The sequence below is a fragment of the Harmonia axyridis genome, chromosome 5 (genome assembly GCF_914767665.1).
Source record: "Harmonia axyridis chromosome 5, icHarAxyr1.1, whole genome shotgun sequence".
Classification (NCBI taxonomy): domain Eukaryota; kingdom Metazoa; phylum Arthropoda; class Insecta; order Coleoptera; family Coccinellidae; genus Harmonia; species Harmonia axyridis.
The window spans coordinates 5,070,258-5,082,316 of NC_059505.1; the positions used below are offsets into that span (position 1 = coordinate 5,070,258).

At 34.4% G+C, this 12,059-nt stretch overlaps 3 non-coding genes across 3 annotated transcripts; 2 read left to right on the top strand and 1 right to left on the bottom strand.

Moving 5' to 3' along the window:
• Window positions 1-820: 820 nt before the first annotated feature.
• On the top strand, window positions 821-903 carry Trnal-cag. Its single transcript has one exon. It is a non-coding gene; the product is annotated as a tRNA-Leu (tRNA).
• Window positions 904-3,935: 3,032 nt separating this feature from the next.
• On the bottom strand, window positions 3,936-4,008 carry Trnak-uuu. Its single transcript has one exon. It is a non-coding gene; the product is annotated as a tRNA-Lys (tRNA).
• A 3,150-nt stretch (window positions 4,009-7,158) lies between these two features.
• On the top strand, window positions 7,159-7,241 carry Trnal-cag. The gene has a single exon. It is a non-coding gene; the product is annotated as a tRNA-Leu (tRNA).
• The last annotated feature ends 4,818 nt before the right edge of the window (window positions 7,242-12,059 follow it).

Sequence of the window (12,059 nt, forward strand, 5' to 3'; positions counted from 1 at the left end):
CCAGAGATAGATTGAACCTTAGGACAACTAGATTTGATTCATTGCAATATGAAGTTCGTTGAACTCAATTGCCCTGATTGTTCTAGATCCTGAAATGAATAATTGTTAATACTGGATGCCGCAAATGCTTGGTCAACAACAGGAAGTCGTATGAAATTTCTATCAACAAGGACTATATCGTTCGTCTGAGTAGCTATGTGAATAGGGTAAAAATGAAAGGCTTCAAATACTTGCATTCTGAGAGAAAAAGCTCGAAGTGTGCTAGAGTGGTATATAATTAACTTTGTAAATTTTTTTTCAATCAGTTAGAAGTTTTGTTCAACAGTTTCAACTTTTTGTTTGTGGCAATTTTAGATTTATTCAAATGAGCTTGAACACTAAACTGTTTTTCTTGCACAATAAATATCCACACTGTGCAAATATTACTCGCCTCTGGTGTTCGACAGGGGTCTATAATTGGTCCACTGATTTTCATAATTTTCATGGATGTTTGTGGGTATTTGTCTCCTTTATGTAGATGACTGTGAATCGACGGATTAGGTCTGTCGATGGTTGCTGAAGACCTCAGGATGATGTTGATGGACTGGATTTTTGGTGCTGTGAAAGTTCACTCCCCTTAAATATTGCAAAGTTTAGCGTGATGTCGCTAAGCTGTAAAGAAAATAACGATAATCTTTGCATTTCTTTTTCACCAAAGAACATGTTCTGTACAAATTCTTATAACCATAGAATTGAGAAATCAAAATATGAACCTGTGATGATAAGATAGGAATAGAAAAATAGGATATCAGGAACCCCTATTTCCCAATTGTATAACACAGTCAGGATGGCCGAGCGGTCTAAGGCGCTGCGTTCAGGTCGCAGTCCACTCTGTGGGCGTGGGTTCGAATCCCACTTCTGACACAAATTTTTTTGTATTATTGTTGACAAATATAATTGAGTACTTGAGGTATTGTGATAAAAACGATATCAATTGGATCCGTCTACTCAAATTAGCTATGATAGATGCTTCGGTATTTCGAACCAAAATAGAGAAATTATTTCGGACAACAACTAGAGTTATCAAAGACAAAATGTGTGCAATTCAAAACCGAATTGAGAAAATATTCACAAAAAAATTGAAATAAAAAAAATACTGAAAAATGAATAAAAAAATCAAATTCAAAAATATTAATTCCTCAATAACTTGACTACACACTAGAATGTTATTGAGTTGTTACAATGATAAATACAATGTCTCCTCAAAATTCCGAGAAACATTTGAAAATTTTAGTTGAATGCCATATACAATAAAAATAACTAACACTTCTTATCTAGAATAAGACGTTCTTTAACTTCACAGAGAGTTAAGAAAACAAATTGGTCATCTTCTTTTCGCCTTGTAATTATCTCATTGTGTTCTTAACTACATATCCAGTATTTCAATTTATTGAATCAGAATGAGTACGAAATGCACATCTAATAAACCAAAATTAATGAAAGAAAACAGTTCCTATCCTAAATAGAAGTTTTTTTCAACAGTGGTTACTTTTTGTTTGTTGCACTTTGGAATTCATTTCAAGGAGCTTGCCCTCGAAAGTATTTTTCTTCTCTATACAAAAAATATCCATCATGTCTAAATATAACTCCTCTTTGGTGTTCCATAGGAGTCTATACTTGGTCCGCTGTTTTTCATAAAAGATATTTGTTTGAATTTAAAGGTTTTCTCTCCTTTATGTAGGTTATTCTGTTCTACTGTTATTGAGATTAATATTAGGTAGGTGATAATTTATTGAGTCTTCTTTAAAGAGTAATTATACATTGGGATCAAAATACAAAAAAAAACAGGGATTGTCTTTGAAACATGAAATTCCACTTTATCAGGACACTTTTCATCGACGAATTTGGAGAAACCAAAGCGACATCTGGATGATTCATTATCTACAAATAGTATGCCTCTACCCGTTCCTGTTTTGGAGGCTGAACGATAGCTCTTTTTTCCTCACAATCCGTACATTGACCGCAAAATCAAATTGAATCATCCTATAATCTGTATGGGTATTATTTCATTAAAATCCATATTTGTTCATCAGGTTCTTTTGGGATTAAATCCCAAATCGCCCGCACAAATCTAATCAATTCGTAAAATATCAATTTGCGAATTTAATAAATATCCCCGTACTGATTAGCCAGCCAAAATATTGAATTCACGCGTAATAACGCAAATTTATTCAAATTCGGAAAATATGGTCGGCCAGCTATTCGTATTAATATCAAATTCAATATCCTCCAAATAAATGATTCACAAATTGAATACTGATGGCTATTACTGTATCGGTATCGGTGTCATTATTAACATTTGTGTTGTATCTCTTACTGATGCTATTATAAAATGTGTGAAATACGGCCAAATTGTAACACAACATCAAATGTATATTTTGACGAGAAGAGAAGCAGTCAACACGTTTTGGATGCAACAAAGTTCAGTCAGATACCGAAGCTATTTATTCTTTATTCAGCAATCAGATACAATATAGAAAAAGAAGAAGAATCTATAAGCTTAAGTGGTGACAAAATTAAAAGGTAATAAAAAAAGGATTGATTAGAAAGATTTTTGCAGGTTGATGCCCCTCAGCATCACCTGGTCAAACTTGTTAATTCAATTGGCTATATTTTCTTTAATCGTTTGTTGTTTATGGGAATCAGCATAGGATGCATCAGATCGTTTTGATGTGCTTCTTATTTCTGGTGATAAGTTTCAGATCTGCTTCGGATTGTCTCTTGGATATTTGAGATGTTTAGATCCTTGTGTAGCGTATGGTTTGTAACAAACCAAGGGCACCGACCATCTTTCGAAGAATTTTTGACTGACATTTTTGTATAATGTCAATATTTTACTTACAACACAGCCTCAAAGTTCAATTCTATGATATACTTCCAAATACAGGAGGATCTTGTTTTCAATGGAGAGTCTAGATTTATTTCCAATTAGCCATTGCAATTCTTTTATTTTGATTTCCATTTGTTTCTTCTTTTTCATTAGATGGTGTTTCCAAGTTAATTTTTGGTCAAGATGCATACCGAGGTATTGGACCAAATTTGTTAGTGGTATGGGTACATTGTTCGTTGAGACTGGGAGAAGATTCGGCTTCATTAACTTTCATTTTCCATTTAATCAACCACTGCTTCATCAAATTGAAGCGAATCTGTATATTTTTGTGGATCAGCATCACTTGAAAGAATTACAGTGTCATCTGCAAATGTTCCTATTACAGTATCATTTGAAATGGGTAAATCTGCAGAATACAGAAGAAATAATATTGGACCGAGGACACTACCTTGAGGAACTCCTGCGTTTATTGAAAATTTACTAGATGTTTCAGTATTTAATGCGGTTTGGAATGTACGTTCACTGAGATAAGATTTCAAAATGGGGAACAATGCTGGAGGTAATAATTTTTTTATCTTGAAAAGTAAGTCTATATGCCAGACCTTATCGAATGCCTGTTTCACATCCAAGAATTCGCCGTTGCAATATTTATTATTTTCTAAGGCATCATTTATTAACTGGACATTACGATGAGATTATTGAACTGTTGAGTAGCACTCTCTGAAGCCAAACTGATAGTTTGGTATCTTTTAAAATAAGGAGGATTCACTTTTTAAAAAAAGAAAGGAACTGTTTTGGTCTGTTGGGAAGAAGATGAATTAGATTTCCGTGAATCAGGTTTTTGAAAAAGAAGACATCCAAGAATTGGAATAGCACTAAAAATGTCCAAAATATTTTATCGACTCGAATTGAAGTGAATATCGAATTAAATTGTGAATATATTATATCAAATTATAAATAAAGATAAATAAGCCATGATTCATTTTATGTATTGACAGATTCTTGAAGTTCAAAGTGCTATCATTTTTGATTATCACAATTCTCAAGGTATTCTTCAAAAATGTTTCGCCCGAGCAGGGACTTGAACCCTGGACCCTTGGATTAAAAGTCCAATGCTCTACCGACTGAGCTACCCGGGCTCCTTGAAAAAAATTAAGATTTTAAAGCTTGCTGTGTGGGAACCTCATCGTATTTCCAAAAAAAAAGTCTTCGAAGAGAAAACTCATCCAAGAAAAATTGTAATAGCACTAAAAATGTCGAAAGTATTCCAAATTATATAAATGAATGTCGAATTAAATTGTGAATGAATTATGAATAAAGTAATGTGATTTTATATTTTAACATCACGCACCTCGTACAGAAATTATATGTCAGTTGAATTTTAGGATGCAATAAGGAAGACGGGATGGGATAATTTCAGTTATGATGTAGACATTCTAGCTCATAATTTTGTTGATTCTATCAAGTGAATATTTTGATATCATGTGTCCAATATTGGCCTGCATTGGCTGAATGATGAAATTAAACAATTAATGAAACAAAGCTGGATGATCAATACAAAAGGGAAGTTTTGATTGGATTTAAGAAATACTGTTTTGAAAAACTTCATACAAGAGGAAACAAAATATAACCATCGAATAAAATGGGAAAGTTCAAGTAACTCTTCATGGAAAAACCTATTCGGGAACAAACGGAGATCTGAAGTGAGTAATGTTAATTTCAATAAAGTGTTGTTCACTGATGCTCATGAATGAACTGATCTGAATGAACCCTCGGATTTTTGAACAAAAACGCTGCATAGGGCCCAAAAAAGGACAAAAAATTTGGTTTCAACCAATTCGGATGTGAAATTTCCCACTTGATCCGAATCTGCAATAAAAAAGAGGGATTGCATTTGAAATTTCAAAGTTGGGCCTCAAATATCATATAACGCCTTTTTGGGTCCAAAATCTGATGGGCCCATTCGATTCCTCGGGCGAAATTACTAAAGACCCCAGTATCAGAATTCCGATTTCCCATCTGTGCGTGAAATAAATTCACCGTTTCCAGAATTTGAACCACCCGGTATAGTATATGATCGCTGAAACATGGCTGATCTGAATCTACATCCATGTCTTACAAGAACATCATACACATCATCCCAAAATATAAAGGGAGTTATAAGGGCAAGGACCGAATAAACCAGAAGCGACAGCTAACCCTTGAATGAACTATTAAGCCTTATCCTCTAGAGGTCATTGATTCTATTGGAGTCCTTATCGTCAGTCCGAAGTTCAAATATAAACTTACAGCACGAATTTTGTATTGTTTCAATTCTGCATTTTTATATTTTATAACAATTCCAAGTACGTGAAGCAAACTGTGAGATAGTAATGTAACTTTATATCTGTGCTTTCCTCATTTTGTTTTTGGTCTTGTAACATTGTGACCTACCTTCTGAGGACATCTAATACATGCAACCGTATACATCATTAAAAAATCTGAAATTTTTCATTTCTAAATTGGAGGCCAACATTTTTTTCTTTATGAAAGTGATCACAAAGCTTTCACTACCTCCAGTGGACTCGAAAGCAAAGGTTAAGCAACTCAAACATAGCACCAATCATTTATTCTGCATGATGTCCAACACAGGTGGCCTCAACCCTCACATTACAACCTGTAACATACCCCCCTTATAGTCTTTCATTCAACATCAAGACTATAATTCTCCTGACCACCATAAGACATTGTTCTTATATCCATATGGTTTTCGAACTGTCAATTTATTCGAAACCTATAACGATTCATCGTATACTCACTTCAGAGGCGCGTACAGATCTCAAGTAACATTGAAATCTCAACAAAACAATGAAGTAGGAACATTTGAATACAAGCAATGGCTCGTAAATACTGAACAAACCAACATGAGGTAGATTTCATCTTTGGTCAGGCTTAATAGAACGCTTCGTGTGCTTTTTTCCATGATCTTGTGGACAATGAGATGAAGATGGCTTCCATTGAATGTGACGTTGAAGACGTCGTGTTTGAACATTTTAATTTAATGTTGGTTTTCTCATTTAGATTAATAGGTTGCATCAGAATATAGAGTTATTATTGAGTAGTAATAGGGAAGGAAGTCAATATCTGAAGTTAAGCAAAATTATTGGTTGAGATAAACACACTTTTGTCCATGGCATTCTTATTTAGGTAAACGCTGTTTTGAAACGATGTTGTCCTCTTCAGAATCTAAAATCACTATTGTTTGCTCCTTTTTTATCAATACTGATACTTGAAATAGGTAAGGAATAAATATTAAGAAAGAAGAAAGTCTGACAACTTTCGGATATGCTCTCACAAATTGATATATCTAGTGACTCACATTAATTCTACCTATTTTTACCTATCCATAGGCTGGTTTTTTTGCATTGAACTCCTAGTTTCAAAAATGGTAATGTCACTCATAATACAGGGTGGCCATTTGAAGACGAAACAGACGAGATTACAGACGAAATAAAGTTTTTCGATAGAAATGCTCGGACAGGTCGATTTCTGTTTCGAGGGGGACAACTTAAGATGTTGGTTACGGACGCATAGCGCTTCAACCCTTGCTGCTACAACCCCCACCCCCAATTTTTGAATAGGGAAGATGGGGTGAGTGATACCTCAATTTAAAGGTATTTTTATACTGATTTCAGCACAGTAATTGTTTTTTCATTTTATGCATTAGTTCTCGAAATATTCATGCGTTAGTTAGTTAGGAAGGAAGCCACAGTCATGTTTGTTTTGAAGCTCAAAATGTCGATTTTTCACAAAACACTACAAGTGCCATGAAAACACCACTTCATTTTCAAATACTTAGTTAAGAATATTTCGAGAACTAATGCATAAAATGAAAAAACAATTACTGTGCTGAAATAAGTATAAAAATACCTTTCAAATGAGGTATCACTCACCCCATCTTCCCTATTCAAAATTTGGGGGTGAGGGTTGTAGTAGCAAGGGTTGAAGCGCTATGCGTCCGTAACCTACATCTTAAGTTGTCCCCCTCGAAACAGAAATCGACCTGTCCGAGCATTTCTATCGAAAAACTTTATTTCCTCTGTAATCTCGTCTGTTGCGTTTTCAAATGGCCACCCTGTATATTCATTATAAAAAGAAAACATTTACTTGCACTACAATATTAACTTATATGTGCATCTTGTTTTTATAACCATCAAACTGATGAATCAAAATGTGTACCCACTGATAGATGATAAAATAGAAATAGATACTGGGATATCAGAAACCCTATTCCCCACTATTTCAACACAGTCAGGATGGCCGAGCGGTCTAAGGCGCTGCGTTCAGGTCGCAGTCCACTCTGTGGGCGTGGGTTCGAATCCCACTTCTGACACAAACTTTTTGTTATTACTGTCGACGTATACAATTAAGTACTGTATATGGTATTGTGATATAAGCGATATCACATGGTTTTATCTACTTAAATCTGCTCTGATGGATGCTTCAGTATAACGAATCGAATTGATAGAGCAATTTTTTTGATTTATAAAGTTTTGTGAAGTCATTGTAAAATTATAGTCTTGTAATTCAAGAATTGAAAAGTTAGTTCATCTCTCGTGCAGAGCTTTTGTCGAAAACTGAAAGCTATCTACTTATTTGAAATTTGGTATAGGATGTTATAGAAAAATAATAAAAATATAAAAGAATCCAATTCATAAGATTTATTTTTTCATAAACTTGACTACATACAAGAATGAAATTGAGTTGTAAATATGTTACTAAATACTTGAAACTGAAATAAAAACATTTGAATGCAATATACAATATTAACTAAATAAAATAAATACATAAATAAATAACAATCGAATAAATAGATAAATAACTGAATGAATGAATTGATGAATCTATAAATAAATCAATGAATAAATGAATGGATAAATAAATGATTAACAAATGAATAAATATATAAGTGCATAATTGAAAAGATGAATAGATAATAAATAAATTAATGAATGAATAAAACTATGAATAAATAATAAATGAACAACAACAAAATATAAATAATAATAAAATGAATTAAAAAAACATTCTTCAGAAAATGAAAAAATTATCCATTAACAATCTAGATAATAAATGAATACATGAAACAAATAGGTAAAAATGAAGAATCTTTTCAATAAACGTTGAATAATCCCCTTTCTTGAACTTCAAAAGTAGTTTAGAAAACCAATTGGCATCAATTGATCTTCTTCTCGTTTTGTAAAAACCCCATTGTGTTCTTAGCTATTTAGAATTTCAATTCATTCAATCGAAATAAATACGGAATGCATAGCTGATAAAGCAACCAATAATTAAAGAAAACAGTTCTTATCCTTCTATTGATATTTTTTGTGTCCTTTGGGAATTGGTTCCGATTCTATTGAAGGTGAAGGAAACTATGATAACCTTATACCATAAGGTTTTACACTTTTTCTTGTTCATACTCAAATTCCTGGGACCTCAATATTTCAAGTTCTACTGGTTCGAGAAGTTCGCTATAATTATTGAGAATGAGTCAAAAAAAATTTCTAACTTGTAGGTATAAAGAAAGACTAGCTCTTTCGGAGATCATTGGTACATTAGTAGTATTAAGTATTCACAAGGAAACAATTGAGATAAGTACTTATAGCATAACATTAAATCCACATCTTTCTTCATTCGCAACATTGTCCATTCATTCCTTTCACTAAGTCTACGACTAAATTTTTGTTTCGCCGGGTTGGTAACTGCCCATAACCTAGTTCAACCCAACTCCGCGGTAATCTCATAAAATAAACTTTCATTAACAGAATCCTTTCGCGATTATGTAAATTCAATTGATCGATCGGCTATCAATCGTTTGTATACATAGTGTCCAGCGTATCAATGACAGTAATGAAACTCACTGTTAATTTTGTTTACAATTATAAATGTGCATTAATTAGGCAATACGTATTTGCGACGCAACTAGACGATATTGATGTTTGGGGTGGCCCAAAAAAACAAACAGCCCTGTGTAATATGTTGTTTATGATGAGTATGAATTTTTCCGGGAATTGCAGAGAAAGGTCCATTTTTTTGTTAATTAGTTTGAATAATATATCTCTGAGATCGTTATAGGAAGAAATTTTTCCATACTTCAAGTTTTTAAATGTTTAGGATCCAAATTCCTAAAAAAACTGTACGTACTCAGCTTTTCTGGGAAAGCTATGCGCATGACATTTGGCAGAAGAATCATTTTCTACATTGATTTTCTTAGCTCGAGAATTGTCCTTTCTGAAAGCTTCAATGATGCGTATCACTGCAGCCTTGAGAAAGGACAAATAGTGTCCAATAAGTTGGCAAAGTTGTGAATGATTTTACAATAACTCTTTAAATTATTCGAAATTCCTGTTATCATTTATAGAATATTGAATATGGATGCGATATCCAAGATCTCCTTGAATACACTGATCAATGTGTGCCTACAAGCATGGTGCACATTGAATAATCTACATCTGAATGTGGATAGACGAAATTTGTCCTATTCTCACACAAACTTAGAAAAGTTGAAGCAGACCATCAGCTTACACTATCAGGTTAAATCCTCTCTCCTGGAGCAGCTACCAAGTTCTTAGGCATCCAGATCGATGAACATCTTGAATGGACTGAGCACACTGATAAACTAAGTAAAAAATTGACCAATACAGTATATGTTCTGCACGTATTGAAATCAAAACTTAGCCTTGAATTTTTGAACGCAATTTATTTTTCCAACTTTCAGTCGGTAATGAGCTATGGTATCATGTTCTGGGGTAATGGTCGGCATGTGACGTCTGTCTGTCGCCTTCAGAAGATGGCTGTTAGGGCTCTCTTTGTCATGAGGTACCACGAATCCTGCCGTGGAATATTCAGAGAAAATAACCTGCTTACACTTTGTGGTCTCCACATTTATAAATGTTTGCATTTCCTGTTTCGAAATGAGAGTCTTTTCGACAAGTTCAGGAAAAGTTATGTATATAGTACTAGACACTAATTCTGTAGGTATCCGCAACATTGTACATTTCTGACTGAGAGGAATTGCACATATATGTCCTTGAAACTATGTATAACTATATATAAGTTCCAACCAAAATAAAACAAAACAAAAATTTTTTAGAGAGGAGATCTACAGCTCTATTAACGAATTTTTGAGTAGTAACATTGATTATTGATTTAATGGTGAATTATACATAAGTTTTTTTTTCTCTTGTATGACTTTTCCCATTTTCATTGTTCATACAATTATTATTGGTGAATAAATACACTGCGCAAAAAAATTAACGCACATTCTGAAAATCTCAATTTTAATGAAAGTTAACTCTACATTGACTTTATAACTTATTTTTTATGTTCTCTCGGGAAGGTTTTGAACGAAACAAGACACATTAAATGGAAGAAAAATTCAGGATTTCACCGAATCTTATGTGAAAGAAGGGAAATAAACAATTTTAAAAATACTGGAATGCTGAGAAGTGATTTAATACTTGGTATTTCCACCCCTTGCGTTAATTACAGCTCGGCAACCACGGTTCATACTCAAAATGGGTGATCTTAAAATGTTCTGATCTAATCCTTCCCAGATTTCTCTGAGTTGGATTCCTAAGTCATTAAGAGTAGCTGGATGATTTTCTGAACTTCTCAGCCTTCTATTGAGGTTGTCCCAAACCTGCTCAATCGGATTGAGATCTGGACTTCTTGCTGGCCATTCCATTCGAGAGACTTCAACCTCTTCAAGGTACTCCTGAACGATGCGCGCACGATGGGGTCTGGCAATGTATGGGGCAAATGGCACTACATGCTCTTCAAGAATGTTCCTTATATACCTATCAGCATTCATAGCTCCATTATCAACGACCACTAGGTCTGTGCGAGCAGTCAAAGATATTCCACCCCATAACATAATCGATCCTTCCCCGAAATCAGTAGTATTCAGGAAATTGCACTGAGCATATCTTTCATGTGGATGTCTGTATACAAGGGAACGTCGATCACAATGGTAGAGGCAGAATCTAGACTCATCTGTGAAGAGAACTCTTTCCCAATCAGCCTCTTCCCAATGGATATGCTCTCTCGCAAAATCCAAACGCGCCCTTCGATGGGCTGGGGTAAGAGCTGGGCCTCTTGCCGCGACACGAGGCCTTAAATCATATTCTCTGAGGCGATTTATTATTGTCTGAGTGCTAATTTGCACCCCATGAGTTTACTCAAGCTGATTTTGAAGGAGGCGAGCGGTTGCAAACCGTTGTCTCAACGAAGAAACTCTCAAGTAACGTTCTTGAATGGCAGTTGTTACCCGTGCTCTACCCTGTCCTGGTCTTCGGACATTCATACCTGTCTCCCTGAATCGCTGCAACATTCTGGACACACTTGTATTTGAAACTCCAAACCTTTCTGCAATTCTTGTGTATGTTTTCGCAAAACTACCGCTTGGGCACATTCCTCTTGGGTCAAATTGCGTATTTCGCGTTGCGTAGCGATCGAGTGTAGAAAATCAAACGAAAGAAAAACTATTGATCACTAGAATTGACCAAGAACAACTTATTTCAGAATGGAGCCAACATTCAAAATCTGATAATTTCATCTTTTTTTATACCTGCTGAGAAAGAAACATCTGTATTGAAGAAAAACGTTGAAAGTGGATAACATATGCATGCATAATTCTGATAAAAATAATTATCATTGAGAACACCTTCAGTTGTAGAATGAATTTGAGATTTCCATAATGTGCTTTAATTTTTTTGCGCAGTGTATATATTCTATTCTGAATATCGAATTGATCTGAAGAAGCGACAGCATTGGTATTTTGGAGAGTTACAATAATGAATTTCCAATCAGAAAATGTCCTCCTCCAAATAAAAATGGACCAATTTCGGAAGATCTCATACTTACGGAAATAAGCGACTAGACAGTTCTAAGTGGACCACCTGTATACCTAAACAGCTTCAATCAATGACGTACCGTTAATTTCAATCGCAATTATAAACGTTCGGCAATACGTTTCTACGCAGGCAACTCCGTCATTGCTGTTTATATAAAATTCATTAACAACTTTCCCTAATACGCGTCCGATGCGTCGATCCTCTACGGCCACGGTCCAGATTTATTGCCCTTCTGATAAATATTTAATATGATGGTATACATCGGGATAGCGACGCCTGTTTTAGCGTTCGTT